Source organism: Oncorhynchus mykiss, chromosome 27 (assembly GCF_057628025.1).
Source record: "Oncorhynchus mykiss isolate SJ-2025 chromosome 27, ASM5762802v1, whole genome shotgun sequence".
Taxonomy (NCBI): Eukaryota; Metazoa; Chordata; class Actinopteri; order Salmoniformes; family Salmonidae; genus Oncorhynchus; species Oncorhynchus mykiss.
The window spans coordinates 52,566,494-52,583,114 of NC_143048.1; the positions used below are offsets into that span (position 1 = coordinate 52,566,494).

Below are 16,621 nucleotides of genomic sequence, written 5' to 3' on the forward strand. Positions count from 1 at the left end.
CAAACATTCACACCATGTTCTTCTATGCAGTCAAGGTAAATGGCAACTAGGACATTTCCTTCTTTGAACTCATTCCCAAAGGTGAACAATGCTGTTAGGAGCCACTGAACAGACTAGCCTTAGCTGGAAAGTGATGCCACAACTTTATTTCAGTTACTCAGATGCATTAACACAGTCAGACTAGAGGATGTTAAAATACTCATGTCTCTTCTCAGGGAGCTGTGAGAAGCCGGTTGAGTGGGAGAGAACGACTGACAATCTGTCACAACAAAGTGTTGGACAAACTACCAGTCTAACAATCTGTCAAAGTCTTGGCAAATCTACAAGTGTGACAATGTATGGAGACATAAGAGGACTGTGTAGTTTGGTATCAAGTGTGTGTGTAATAGCTAACTTCTGCAGTAGGTTACTCTAGACAATCATCTCCAGCTGCCGTGCATACTCTATGACTTGCGAAGCCAGCTCGGTGGAGGGAGAGTTGACTTGCTCTGTCCTCTGCTGTTGGCTACTGAATGAGTAGTAACCACCTGGGCTCTGGGTCCAGCCCTGCTGTAAATCACATACACAACTGTAATATGATGAGAGGTTCTGGGTCCAGCCTCGCTGTAACACACAGACACAACTGTAATACGATGAGAGGTTCTGGGTCCAGTCTCGCTGTAACACACAGACACAACTGTAATACGATGAGAGGTTCTGGGTCCAGTCTCGCTGTAACACACAGACACAACTGTAATACGATGAGAGGTTCTGGGTCCAGCCTCGCTGTAACACACAGACACAACTGTAATACGATGAGAGGTTCTGGGTCCAGCCTCGCTGTAACACACAGACACAACTGTAATACGATGAGAGGTTCTGGGTCCAGCCTCGCTGTAACACACAGACACAACTGTAATACGATGAGAGGTTCTGGGTCCAGCCTCGCTGTAACACACAGACACAACTGTAATATGATGAGAGGTTCTGGGTCCAGTCTCGCTGTAACACACAGACACAACTGTAATATGATGAGAGGTTCTGGGTCCAGTCTCGCTGTAACACACAGACACAACTGTAATATGATGAGAGGTTCTGGGTCCAGCCTCGCTGTAACACACAGACACAACTGTAATATGATGAGATGGTTCTGGGTCCAGCCTCGCTGTAACACACAGACACAACTGTAATACGATGAGAGGTTCTGGGTCCAGCCTCGCTGTAACACACAGACACAACTGTAATATGATGAGATGGTTCTGGGTCCAGCCTCGCTGTAACACACAGACACAACTGTAATATGATGAGAGGTACTGGGTCCAGCCTCGCTGTAACACACAGACACAACTGTAATACGATGAGAGGTTCTGGGTCCAGCCTCGCTGTAACACACAGACACAACTGTAATACGATGAGAGGTTCTGGGTCCAGCCTCGCTGTAACACACAGACACAACTGTAATACGATGAGAGGTTCTGGGTCCAGCCTCGCTGTAACACACAGACACAACTGTAATACGATGAGAGGTTCTGGGTCCAGCCTCGCTGTAACACACAGACACAACTGTAATACGATGAGAGGTTCTGGGTCCAGCCTCGCTGTAACACACAGACACAACTGTAATACGATGAGAGGTTCTGGGTCCAGCCTCGCTGTAACACACAGACACAACTGTAATACGATGAGAGGTTCTGGGTCCAGCCTCGCTGTAACACACAGACACAACTGTAATACGATGAGAGGTTCTGGGTCCAGCCTCGCTGTAACACACAGACACAACTGTAATATGATGAGAGGTTCTGGGTCCAGCCTCGCTGTAACACACAGACACAACTGTAATATGATGAGACTGGACTAAACTCAAGTTCTAAGGATCGGCCGTTCTTTAAAGCTAACTCCTTTGTCAAGCACAAACAGATTTTGGACCAGGCTAGTGTTCAGTAGGGTTACAACAGAGTAGAGCAGATATTAACTAACCTTTAAACTCTGTCATGTTGTTTGGGCAGGAGAAGAAAAGCACTCTGATAGCTTAATTGAAATGGATCTGTTTATAAGCCTTCTCTATGCACCCAGAAATATCATCACTGGAAAACACACACAAGGATCACACCATGCCATTGCTGGACCACAAGGATGACTCAATGAATCCATGCATCTGCCATTTCCAGACAATATCAATTCATCCAATGTCAGAAATCATTCTGCTTAGCAGAATATCTATGAAGAAGGTGTAGCTCTCAGCGGGGATGTTACTGTAACAGTACTCTTCTTGCGTTGTGTACAATCAGTCATCGACACGGAACTCCAACATGTAGCACCAGTCATGTAGCTTTATTCTGATTGGAACAGCACAAAATTGCACGTCATGCAATGCACGGCTCACCATCCAACTCTGCACTCACTCACGCTGGTTTGGTGCTTGTTCACTGGGCTAGTTACCAAAATAATACAATTACAATATACAATATAATATCTTTAACAATGTACCTGATAGGAACAGCACAAAATTGCACGTCATGCAATGCACGGCTCACCATCCAACTCTGCACTCACACACTGTACAAAATATATGAACCCCCCCCACCAGACACAGTAAGTTGCTAGCTAATACTGGCGGGAATTCTCTACAACAAAATGCACAACAAATATTCTCCAAAAACCGCTGCATCTTATGTGTGATGTTCGAATAACATTTACAATTTGATATAAATTGTACATTTAAATCATCACTTGAGAGTATAAAAATCACTTTTGATGTACAGTTCTTTGCAACCAACAACTTACCGCTGGTTTGGTGCTTGTTCACTGGGACGATTCTAACTGGAACACCCCCCCCTCATAAGCAAGCTACGCAAACCAGCCAATAAGATGCCATGTTGAGTAGGTGAAGGCAAGACAAACTCAAACCAAAAACCCATTGGCTTAACAATAAAGTGGCAAGGGGAATCACCAATATAACCCTGTTACATTACCTTTGGCCCGGCACACTTTGTTGTAACTTCCTTCCATCAGGTACTGACATGAAGATAGTGAAAAGTTAAAAAGGCATTCTACAAGCCAGCTGGAATTGCCATGGTTCCACAAAGACAAAGAGAAAGAACAAGCAAAGAAGCGATATACATATGGGTCATTACAGTAGAAGGTAGAGGCTCCTAATCCGTGACCTGATCTCTTATTTCTGAGGCTCTGAATACATGTGTGGAAATTAATTTCTGTCATTTTTCTCATGCCAAAACCGGATTAAATGCCAAAAAGATGACATTCTCAATGTCACTAGGGAAAACGCACACAAACCAAAAAAATGAAGCGCCACTACAAAGTCAAAACATGATTTAGTTCTGTACAATTTGCTTGATGTTGCGGACCAGTGACTTCGATATATCGACATTAGCTAGCTAGCTTATGTTAACATGCTAGCGACTCGTCAGAATATGCTGCTACATAATAATCAGCTCTCATTAGCTAGTTACCTGGCTGGATAGAGCAGCAAGCACCAGTCCAATGGAAACCAATGCAACCCTGCTGGCTAACAGCTAGCTAAATGAGCTCACTGGTCCCTATGAGAGTCAAGGCGTTAAGTGCCATCGTGCAGAAAAAGCAAAGAAAATACTGGTTGATGAGCTAGCTAAGTTAGCTACCATTGTGCATGCACAAATGCATAACGAGTCAGTGACGACACATTGTATCAAAGTCAAGAAGGCATACAGAATGGACTGCCTCTGGGACTGGACTGCCCCATCTAGCTAGCTATCTAGTACTAGGGGGGTACAAAAATGCAGGTACAGACGCATAGGTCATACAATTATATGTTCTTCTAGTCAATGACAATACATGTTGCAAAGAAAATACCTGCATCAAATCTCTAGTTGTGTTGTTGTGCATAGGAAAGTGCACTCCTTAACATGTATGTATGTATTTATTAAGGATCCCCATTAGTTCCTGCCAAGGCAGCAGCTACTCTTCCTGGGGTTTATTATGGATCCCCATTAGTTCCTTCCAAGGCAGCAGCTACTCTTCCTGGGGTTTATTATGGATCCCCATTAGTTCCTGACAAGGCAGCAGCTACTCTTCCTGGGGTCCAGCAACACCAAGGCAGTTATGAAATGTAATGTTACATTTTTTACCCAATACATTCATTGTGTTCCCTCAGAGCACTAGTCTACTACCACATAGTGTTACCTCAGACCACTACTACCACATATCAACAATACATTCATTGTGTTCCCTCAGACCACTACTCTACTACCTCATATCTACAATACATTGTGTTCCCTCAGACCACTACTACCACATATCAACAATACATTCATTGTGTTCCCTCAGACCACTACTCTACTACCACTGTTACGGTGCGTGAATGAGGACCCAAAAGCGAATCAACTTAAACAGAGCTTCTTTAATTACCAAACATAGGTAGGCTCAGATGGACCGGCAGATTCCGACAGGACAGGACAAGGTTACAGCAAACATGACGACAGTCTGGTTCAGGCATGAATGACACAAACAAACAAGAATCCGACAAGGACAGGAGCAGAAACAGAGAGAGATATTGGGACCTAATCAGAGGGAAAAAAGGGAACAGGTGGGGAACGGGGTGAATGGGTAGTTAGAGGAGACAAGGGACAGCTGGGGGAAAGCGGGGGAGAAAAGGTAACCTAACACGACCAGCAGAGGGAGACAGGGTGAAGGGAAAGGACAGAGACAAGACAACATGACAGTACATGACAGTACCCCCCCACTCACCGAGCGCCTCCTGGCGCACTCGAGGAGGAAACCTGGCGGCAACGGAGGAAATCATCAATCAGCGCACGGTCCAGCACGTCCCGAGAGGGAACCCAACTCCTCTCCTCAGGACCGTACCCCTCCCAGTCAACTAGGTACTGATGACCACGGCCCCGAGGACGCATGTCCAAGATTTTACGGACCCTGTAGATAGGTGCGCCCTCGACAAGGATGGGGGGGGGGGGGGGGGAGACGAGCGGGGGCGCGAAGAACGGGCTTAACACAGGAGACATGGAAGACCGGGTGGACGCGACGAAGATATCGCGGAAGAAGAAGTCGCACTGCGACAGGATTAATGACCTGAGAGATACGGAATGGACCAATGAACCGCGGGGTCAACTTGCGAGAAGCCGTCTTAAGGGGAAGGTTCTGAGTGGAGAGCCAAACTCTCTGACCGCGACAATATCTAGGGCTCTTAGTTCTACGCTTATTAGCAGCTCTCACAGTCTGCGCCCTATAACGGCAAAGTGCAGACCTGACCCTCTTCCAGGTGCGCTCGCAACGTTGGACAAAAGCCTGAGCGGAGGGGACGCTGGACTCGGCGAACTGAGATGAGAACAACGGAGGCTGGTACCCGAGGCTACTCTGAAAAGGAGATAGCCCGGTCGCAGACGAAGGAAGCGAGTTGTGGGCGTATTCTGCCCAGGGGAGCTGTTCTGACCAAGACGCAGGGTTGCGAAAAGAAAGACTGCGTAAGATGCGACCAATAGTCTGATTGGCCCGTTCTGCTTGACCGTTAGACTGGGGGTGAAAGCCGGAAGAGAGACTGACGGAAGCCCCAATCAAACGGCAAAACTCCCTCCAAAATTGAGACGTGAATTGCGGACCTCTGTCCGAAACGACGTCTGACGGAAGGCCATGAATTCTGAAAACATTCTCGATGATGATTTGTGCCGTCTCTTTAGCAGAAGGAAGCTTAGCAAGGGGAATGAAATGAGCCGCCTTAGAGAACCTATCGACAACCGTAAGAATAACAGTCTTCCCCGCTGACGAAGGCAGTCCGGTGACAAAATCTAAGGCGATGTGAGACCACGGTCGAGAGGGAATAGGAAGCGGCCTGAGACGGCCGGCAGGAGGAGAGTTACCGGACTTAGTCTGCGCGCAGACCGAACAAGCAGCCACGAAACGACGCGTGTCATGCTCCCGGGTGGGCCACCAGAAACGCTGGCGAATGGAAGCAAGCGTACCCCGAACGCCAGGGTGGCCGGCTAACTTGGCAGAGTGAGCCCACTGAAGAACGGCCAGACGAGTAGGAACGGGAACGAAAAGAAGGTTCCTAGGACAAGCGCGCGGCGACGGAGTTTGAGTGAGTGCTTGCTTTACCTGCCTCTCAATTCCCCAGACAGTCAACCCGACAACACGCCCCTCAGGGAGAATCCCCTCGGGGTCAGTGGAGGCTACTGAAGAACTGAAGAGACGAGACAAAGCATCAGGCTTGGTGTTCTTAGAGCCCGGACGATAAGAAATCACGAACTCGAAACGAGCGAAAAACAGCGCCCAACGCGCCTGACGCGCATTAAGTCGTTTGGCAGAACGGATGTACTCAAGGTTCCTATGGTCAGTCCAAACGACAAAAGGAACGGTCGCCCCCTCCAACCACTGTCGCCATTCGCCTAGGGCTAACCGGATGGCGAGCAGTTCGCGGTTACCCACATCATAATTACGTTCCGACGGCGACAGGCGATGAGAAAAATACGCGCATGGGTGGACCTTGTCGTCAGAGAGGGAGCGCTGAGAAAGGATGGCTCCCACTCCCACCTCTGACGCGTCAACCTCGACAACGAACTGTCTAGAGACGTCAGGTGTAACAAGGATAGGAGCGGATGTAAAACGATTCTTGAGGAGATCAAAAGCTCCCTGGGCGGAAACGGACCACTTAAAGCACGTCTTGACAGAAGTAAGGGCTGTGAGAGGAGCTGCCACCTGACCGAAATTACGGATGAAACGACGATAGAAGTTCGCGAAGCCGAGAAAGCGCTGCAGCTCGACGCGTGACTTAGGGACGGGCCAATCAATGACAGCTTGGACCTTAGCGGGATCCATCTTAATGCCTTCAGCGGAAATAACAGAACCGAGAAATGTGACGGAGGAGGCATGAAAAGTGCACTTCTCAGCCTTCACAAAAAGACAATTCTCTAAAAGCCGCTGGAGGACACGTCGAACGTGCTGAACATGAATCTGGAGTGACGGTGAAAAAATCAGGATATCGTCAAGGTAAACGAAAACAAAGATGTTCAGCATGTCTCTCAGGACATCATTGACTAATGCCTGAAAGACAGCTGGAGCGTTAGCGAGGCCGAAAGGAAGAACCCGGTATTCAAAGTGCCCTAACGGAGTGTTAAACGCCGTCTTCCACTCGTCCCCCTCCCTGATGCGCACGAGATGGTAAGCGTTACGAAGGTCCAACTTAGTGAAAAACCTGGCTCCCTGCAGGATCTCGAAGGCTGAAGACATAAGAGGAAGCGGATAACGATTCTTCACTGTTATGTCATTCAGCCCTCGATAATCTATGCAGGGGCGCAGAGACCCGTCCTTCTTCTTGACAAAAAAAAACCCCGCTCCGGCGGGAGAGGAGGAGGGGACTATGGTACCGGCGTCAAGAGCTACAGACAAATAATCCTCGAGAGCCTTACGTTCGGGAGCCGACAGAGAGTATAGTCTACCCCGGGGGGGGGTGGTTCCCGGAAGGAGATCAATACTACAATCATACGACCGGTGTGGAGGAAGAGAGGTGGCCCTGGACCGACTGAACACCGTGCGCAGATCGTGATATTCCTCCGGCACCCCTGTCAAATCACCAGGCTCCTCCTGTGAAGAAGAGACAGAGGAAACAGGAGGGATAGCAGACATTAAACATTTCACATGACAAGAGACGTTCCAGGAGAGGATAGAATTACTAGACCAATTAATGGAAGGATTATGACAAACTAGCCAGGGATGGCCCAAAACAACAGGTGTAAAAGGTGAACGAAAAATTAAAAAAGAAATGGTTTCACTATGATTACCAGAAACAGTGAGGGTTAAAGGTAGCGTCTCACGCTGAATCCTGGGGAGAGGACTACCATCCAGGGCGAACAAGGCCGTGGGCTCCTTTAACTGTCTGAGAGGAATGTCATGTTCCCGAGCCCAGGTCTCGTCCATAAAACAGCCCTCCGCCCCAGAGTCTATTAAGGCACTGCAGGAAGCTGACGAACCGGTCCAGCGTAGATGGACCGACAAGGTAGTGCAGGATCTTGAAGGAGAGACAGGAGTAGTAGCGCTCACCAGTAGCCCTCCGCTTACTGACGAGCTCTGGCCTTTTACTGGACATGAAGTGACAAAATGACCAGCGGAACCGCAATAGAGACAGAGGCGGTTGGTGATTCTCCGTTCCCTCTCCTCAGTCGAGATGCGGATACCTCCCAGCTGCATGGGCTCAGCACCCGAGCCGGCAGAGGAAGATGGTAGTGATGCGGAGAGGGAGGCGACGGAGAGCGCGAGCTCCTTTCCACGAGCTCGGTGACGAAGATCAACCCGTCGCTCAATGCGAATAGCGAGTTCAATCAAGGAATCCACGCTGGAAGGAACCTCCCGGGAGAGAATCTCATCCTTTACCTCTGCGCGGAAACCCTCCAGAAGACGAGCGAGCAAGACCGGCTCGTTCCAGCCACTGGAGACAGCAAGAGTGCGAAACTCAATATAGTCTGTTATGGATCGATTGCCTTGACATAGGGAAGACAGGGCCCTGGAAGCCTCCTCCCCAAAAACAGATCGATCAAAAACCCGTATCATCTCCTCCTTAAAGTCTTGATACTGGTTAGTACACTCAGCCCTTGCCTCCCAGATTGCCGTGCCCCACTCACGAGCCCGTCCAATAAGGAGAGATATGACGTAGGCGACACGAGCAGTGCTCCTGGAGTAAGTGTTGGGCTGGAGAGAAAACACAATATCACACTGGGTGAGGAACGAGCGGCATTCAGTGGGCTCCCCAGAGTAACACGGCGGGTTATTGATTCTGGGCTCCGGAGATTCGAAAGCCCTGGAAGTGGCCGGTGGATCGAGGCGGAGATGGTGAACCTGTTCTGTGAGGTTGGAGACTTGGGTGGCCAGGGTCTCAACGGCATGTCGAGCAGCAGACAATTCCTGCTTGTGTCTGCCTAGCATCGCTCCCTGGATCTCGACGGCTGAGTGGAGAGGATCCGAAGTCGCTGGGTCCATTCTTGGTCGGATTCTTCTGTTACGGTGCGTGAATGAGGACCCAAAAGCGAATCAACTTAAACAGAGCTTCTTTAATTACCAAACATAGGTAGGCTCAGATGGACCGGCAGATTCCGACAGGACAGGACAAGGTTACAGCAAACATGACGACAGTCTGGTTCAGGCATGAATGACACAAACAAACAAGAATCCGACAAGGACAGGAGCAGAAACAGAGAGAGATATTGGGACCTAATCAGAGGGAAAAAAGGGAACAGGTGGGGAACGGGGTGAATGGGTAGTTAGAGGAGACAAGGGACAGCTGGGGGAAAGCGGGGGAGAAAAGGTAACCTAACACGACCAGCAGAGGGAGACAGGGTGAAGGGAAAGGACAGAGACAAGACAACATGACAGTACATGACAACCACATATCTACAATACATTGTGTTCCCTCAGACCACTACTCTACTACCACATATCTACAATAGAACATCCATGTGTACATGTTTATGGAGTGCGTGTCTAATCATGTGTTTGTGTCTCTTCACAGTCCCCGCTGATTCATAAGGTGTATTTTTATCTGTTCTTTAAATCTAATTCTACCTCTTGCATCAGTTACCTGATGTGGAATACAGTTCCATGTAGTCATGGCTCTATGTAGTACTGTGTGCCTTCCATAGTCTGTTCTGGACTTGGGGACTGTGAAGAGACTTCTGGTGGCATGTCTTGTGGGGTATGCATGGGTTTCCGAGCTGTGTGCTTGTAGTTTATACAGACAGCTTGGTGCATTCAGCGTGTCAACGCCTCTTACAAAAACAAATGTGTTATGAAGTCAGTCTCTCCTCCACTTCGAGCCATGAGAGATGTGCAAGCATATTATTAATGTTAGCTCTCCGAGGACATTTAAGGGCCAGCCGTGCTGCCCTGTTCTGAGCCAAGCTGTGGAGGAATACACATTTATGATTGGTCGTGACTGAGGATGAAACACCCGGTGACCACTAGATGTCCTCATATACCCAGATTTAGGTCAAAGATTTTTCATTAGAGCTGTGTGAATGTCAAAAGCCCATTCAATGTACTTTGGGGATATTTACAATCATCTTTCATTTTCAGACTCAGCAGGTGTGGGCATCCATATTTCAGATCATTCAGATCACATGAATGGTTTCATGTGAGCTTTGTTGCATCCCCTGTCTTAAAGTGGAAGAAGGTATTTGATATCACAAAGTATGCTGGATTTCCCTTTCTCAATTAGTTTAGCCCCACCTCATCCCCAGAAATGCAAATCAGTTTACAGAGAAAATCCATAGATGTATGTATGTGTCTAACAATCCATAAGTGTTCTCCAAAATGTCCCAGATATGTTCATATACAAATCATATGCAATTGTGACATTTTTACACCAGTTCAGCAAGCCAGTGGACTCTATCAAGTACTGTTGAATTCGCTGTGATCTGTGGGGATACGATGACACCTAGGTAGTCATGTGGTTGATTTCACCCTAACCATCAAAATAGAGCCTTGAATCTGTCTCACCACTACTCATCTAGCAAGCCACGTTAGCCAGCAAGGTTTCATGGGTTTCCATTGGACTAGACCAGAGCTTCCTAGGCTGGCTAGCTAGCTAGCGTCAATACACCATAGTCGTGGGTCTGCAAAATCAAGTAAATGGTTCTGAACTCATGACAAATCATTTTGACTTTGTAGTGGCTATTGATGTAATTGGTCGTTTGTTTTTTTGCTTCGTTGACATTGCGAATATCATCTTTTGGAATTTATGTATGTAATCCGGTTTCTGCATGAGAAATTACTGAAGTCCTTGGATCATTTCTCTGAACAGGGGAAAAAAACATCACCAGCTGCACAAGGAATATATTAAAGTATGAAGAAGCAATACTCCAAGCCCCAGCTCCATACTAGTCAGACAGAGAACTGCTACTGTATACTGGTTGTTGGTGAGAGATTAGTGTGGGGTTTGGGGGAGGGGTTCTGTGGGTGGCTTTTGACCATTGTATTGGATTCCACATGTCTTAGTCAATGGTGGGAAGAAGTTTGGTCTTAAGTCGGATGTTGGGTACTATAATTGTTGAATATTATGTGAATCTTTAAATTAAAAAGGCCAATTTGGGCGCAATCAATTAGCTTCACTTCTCATAGATCAAATTATATATCAACAAAATAATTGTTGGTGGAATGCTGTTCTTATCTATTTCTAACATAAAACAATTTCCATACAATCTGAGATGAGTGTCAAAATCCTCTCTCTTGTGTTTTTGAGGTGGAACGACCCAGTTAAAACATTGAACTAGAAGTCAATGAAAGCCAGAATATGACTATTGGGGAGAGGATGAGGTGACATGTCTGAAGCAGCAGAGGTCACCTGCTCTAAGGAGATGTTGATCTGGATGTCTTTAGCAGTCAGCCTCTCCAGGTCTGTTTGGAACTGACACACGGTTCTGGGACAGCAGAAAGATTAGGTGCAGACCCAGCAGCTGGAGCATGTAGGCCGACTCTGGCAACTCATCCCTGGAGGGAGCAGCAGGAGCATGTAGGCCGACTCTGGCAACTCATCCCTGGAGGGAGCAGCAGGAGCATGTAGACTGACTCTGGCAACTCATCCCTGGATGGAGCAGCAGGAGCATGTCGGCCGACTCTGTCAACTCATCCCTAGATGGAGCAGCAGGAGCATGTAGGCCGAGTCTGGCAACTCATCCCTGGATGGAGCAGCAGGAGCATGTAGGCCGACTCTGGCAGCTGATCCCTGGATGGAGCAGCAGGAGCATGTAGACCGACTCTGGCAACTCATCCCTATATGGAGCAGCAGGAGCATGTAGACCGACTCTGGCAACTCATCCCTGTATAGAGCAGCAGAAGCATGTAGACCGACTCTGGCAACTCATCCCTAGATTGAACAAGCTCAGGTTGAGATGCTCTGCGGATAGAGTGCCTTCAGAAAGTATTCACACCTTGACTTTACACATTTTGTTGTTTTACTGCCTAAATGTAACATTACATTTAGATTTGTTACTGGCTTACACACAATACCCCATAATGTCAAAGTGTTCGTCGAAATTTTTACGAATTAATTATAAATGAAAAGCTGAAATGTCTTGAGTCAATAAGTATTGTCATGACTACACTTGAGGATCCAAGGGCTCAGATCAGATTGACAATGGTTCACAAATAACCAGGCCCTCTCTCACCCACAGAAGAGAGGAGGGGGGGTTGGGCCGACTTTTGACACCTCACACCCGGTTGTACATTTTATGTAGCAGAGACTCTCTCTCTTTAGTATCAACAAAAGGAATGAGTTTGTTCACAGACACTTTTGCCCGCGCAAAACTCTAACATCCAAAAGGTGAACACTGGAACAATATTCCTAACATCAGAACATGGGGAATGATGAGAGATGGTCTATGGAAAGCTAATGTCTATTTTGTGATGTCTTTAAAAATGGTATAACGAAAATACTGTAACTTGAAAAGTATACACACTGTATATGTCAGGTTTTCATCTTATATGTTGTGGTGAGACATGAAACATGAACGTATTTTTGTTAAGAACATAGTTTTAGTGATACTTTGCACCAGTAAGTAGCCTTGCCCCGAGGGAGCTCAGAGATCATGTCAGGATGATGGAATGCCCCTTTTACACAGAGTGCATAAAGGATTGGAAGAGAAATTAGCATCAGACCAGAAAGACATGAGACCGTGGTACACGTGTTTGAAATGGTTAGAACTTAACCTCAATACGAGGTGAAGAAGACCCGAACAGTGCCAGGCTGCAGCTGTGCATGTAAAGTGGTTCAAACTTCTGACTGACTATCCACACGAGCTAAGAACAAGTTCTGAACAAAGACACTACCGATGACCGAACATCTAAGGAGGGCATTGTGACCTCTGGTGGACAACCCCCTTTCAAGAAGGCATGGTTTCAACAGAGATAGATGATGAACGACTGCATTCAAACACATAAATACATTCATGACTTCTTAGTCCAAACAGGCAGTGGTTTTTGTGGAAAGTAAATGGTTACTGTGAGCGTAGTTTCCAAATGTACGATAAGTGATCTTTGTCTCCCTCTCTCTACCCCTTTTTTGGTAAACAAGCAGTCATCTGTCAGTCCACTAGGGACCTTTGTCTCATGTAAGTGTGTATTCTGTGCTATTTAGTTAGCTGGTAAATAAATATTAAAACCAATTTGTGTGGTACGGAATGATCAGTAAAGCTGGGTTTTTTTGCGGATCAAAGAAGGTTGAGGTAATGATTAATAAGTGACTGTTATCGATATAACTTATATATCTAGTGTTTTTTATATTGATATGAAGTGCCATAACACCCCAAAAATTATCCGTATTGATATGATGTGCCATAACTTGTGACCAATAAAAACAAGGAGATATTGGGCATCCTTGTTTATTTCTAAGGCTAATATCAAATCTCTGAGTTTCCATGGGATAATTTAACAGAGCTGTTACTATTATGAAGTGTCTTAATTACACTTTGAAAATATTGACCAAAGGTCTACAAATAAAATAAAGATATCTTCCATAATGTGCTCATTGTAGTCTATCATGTCCAATACTAGTCGGACATTATTACATATCATCAGCAAAAAAAAGAAAGAAAAGAAATATCCCTTTTTCAGGACCCTGTCTTTCAAAGATAATTTGTAAAAATCCAAATAGCTTCACAGATCTTCATTGTAAAGGGTTTAAATTCTGTTTTCCCATGCTTGTTCAATGACCCATAAACAATTAATGGACATGCACCTGTGGAACGGTCATTAAGACACTAACAGCTTACAGACGGTAGACAATTAAGGTCACAGTTATGAAAACTTAGGACTCTAATGAGGCCTTTCTACTGACTCTGAAAAACACCAAAAGAAAGATGCCCAGGGTCCCTGCTCATCTGTGTGAACATGCCTTAGGCATGCTGCAAGGAGGCATGAGGACTGCAGATGTAGCCAGGGCAATAAAGTACAATGTCCATACTGTGAGACACCTAAGACAGTGCTACAGGGAGACAGGACGGACAGCTGATCATCCTCGCAGTAGCAGACCACGTGTAACAACAGGAAAAAAATGTTTTGAGGTCATTGGATTTTCCAATGCTTTTCTATGGGGAAGCCAAATTATTAGGACCCAGATTGCAGTTTCTATGGCTTGCACTAGATGTCAACAGCCTTTAGAAATTGTTCTATGTTTTTTTTTGAAAAATGAAGTAGTCTTACTCTTTCTAAGTGTCACTCAGGTGACCTCCAGTCAGAGTTGTTTTTCTCCAGTAAACAGTTTATTCAGTCTTACATTTTATCGATGATTTACATTTTAGGGTACCTGAGGTTGGATTAGAAACGTTGTTTGAAATGTTTGGACCAAGTCTACAGGTAACTTAGATTAGATCCTTTGTAGTCATGTTGGGCGAGTTGGAACCAGTATATTTCTGAATCAAACGCGTCAAATAAATATACATTTTTGGGATATAAAGAAGGACTTTATCGAACTGAACAACCATTCATTGTGTAACTGAGACCTTTGGGATTGCAAAAAGATGAAGATCTTCAAAGGTAAGCGATTTATTTTATCGCTATTTCTGACTTTCGTGATGCATCTGTTTGGTTGGAAAATGTTTTTCATGCTTTTGTATGCATGCTTTTGTATGCCTTACAATAAGCAAATATTCACCAATAGTTAGTGTTTAGTTTACCAGTTCAGGTCAGCCTTTCTCATTCAAAGTGTTTTTGTAAATTCTTTACAATAAAAGGCTGCGTTTCACCTGGCAATTAGGCAGTTTTTAGGCCTACCAGTTCTGTTTGAGTTAGACTGGATCTCTCTCAAATGTTCTGATTTGGTCACATTTCTTTCCCACCAATGATCCCTCTTGCAACGACAAAGAACGCTATTTTCCCTGCATTTCAAACTGCAGCCACCATCGGCCACAGGTTCTGACTGTCTACAGATCCTCAGTGAACTTACATTTTTGCTTGATGAGGAACTCACAGTTCTTTCCTCACCTCTAGAGAAGATCCTGTGTAGATCTGTTGGTGAACTGGATGATGGTTGTCCTCGGACTCGTCTTGATCCTTGACTCTTCCCAAACAATGAACGATGTCCACATTTTCCTGAAGTTTGGCTTTTGATTCAGGAATGACAGCTCCACAGATGTCAACAACGTCAACAACAACGTCAACAACAATGTCCTCACCCACCTGCTCTAGAATTCCGTGGAGCCTCAGGTTCAGACTGGTTTCTCTCTGCCTCATTTACCTTTTGATCAATTTGATCAAACTGAGGTCAATTTGTTAACCGCGAGAATTGTGTGATGTAATTTATTGGCAGGTTGTGGAAGCTGCATGCTTGTCTTTTCTATTCCGAGGATGTGTGCTCATCCTGTCATATTGACTTAACCTTTATTGAACTATATCAGATGTTAAAGCTAATATATAATGCATGTTGGGTTGAAGTCAATGCACCTGACTAGAGATTATTTGGCTGGGGTTCAATACTTGCTATAATTATTATTTTTGCTCTCCCAAAAGCAACACGTGCCTAATACAAGATATATAAAGTAATGAGTTACCATTTCAGAAAATCATGGGACATATAGTCCTTGGTATTTTATGTCAATCATATTGCTACTACAGCCTATAACTGATGCTTCATGGTCTTATGCTGCCATCTATTGGAAATATTTAGCAATTAAAAATGATTACTTCACAAAAAAACATTAAATAGGCAGCTGAGAAAGAGTGTATTTTTCATATGAAATCCTGAGATTAGTCTAAAACCTATGAATTCCTGAGATTAGTCTGCCCCACTTATCCCAGTTGCTGGACTTTCACACAGAGGTTACTAGGTCACACCCAGTTCAAAACACATATGAAAAATAAAACGTCAAATGTGGCTTGTTTATCAAGTGTTCTGCCTTGCAATAATACATTTCATAAAATAGCTAATAATAAAAAACGAAATGCTTATTTAGGTTTGATTAAAAAAATATATATAATCTAAATTCTATTTAGTACTAATCAAATCAAATTTATTCATATAGCCCTTCGTACATCAGCTGATATCTCAAAGTGCTGTTCAGAAACCCAAAAACCTAGGAAGAAACCTAGAGAGGAACCAGGCTATGTGGGGTGGCCAGTCCTCTTCTGGCTGTGCCGGGTGGAGATTATAACAGAACATGGCCAAGATGTTCAAATGTTCATAATTGACCAGCATGGTCAAATAATAATAATCACAGGCAGAACAGTTGAAACTGGAGCAGCAGCACGGCCAGGTGGACTGGGGACAGCAAGGAGTCATGATGTCAGGTAGTCCTGAGGCATGGTCCTAGGGCTTAGGTCCTCCGAGAGAGAGAGAAAGAAAGAGAGAAAGAGAGAATTAGTTGAGGGCATACTTAAATTCACAAAGGACACCGGATAGGACAGGAGAAGTACTCCAGATATAACAAACTGACCCTAGCCCCCCGACACATAAACTACTGCAGCATAAATACTGGAGGCTGAGACAGGAGGAGTCAGGAGACACTGTGGCCCACTCCGAGGACACCTCCAGACAGGGCCAAACAGGAAGGATATAACCCCACCCACTTTGCCAAAGCACAGCCCCCACACCACTAGAGGGATATCTTCAACCACCAACTTACCATCCTGAGACAAGGCTGAGTATAGCCCACAA

The 16,621-nt window shown here is 45.5% G+C and overlaps 1 pseudogene; it reads right to left on the reverse strand.

Moving 5' to 3' along the window:
* Window positions 1–411: 411 nt before the first annotated feature.
* LOC149971332 (26S proteasome non-ATPase regulatory subunit 8-like) lies at window positions 412–15,201 on the reverse strand (annotated as a pseudogene).
* Window positions 15,202–16,621: the final 1,420 nt, after the last annotated feature.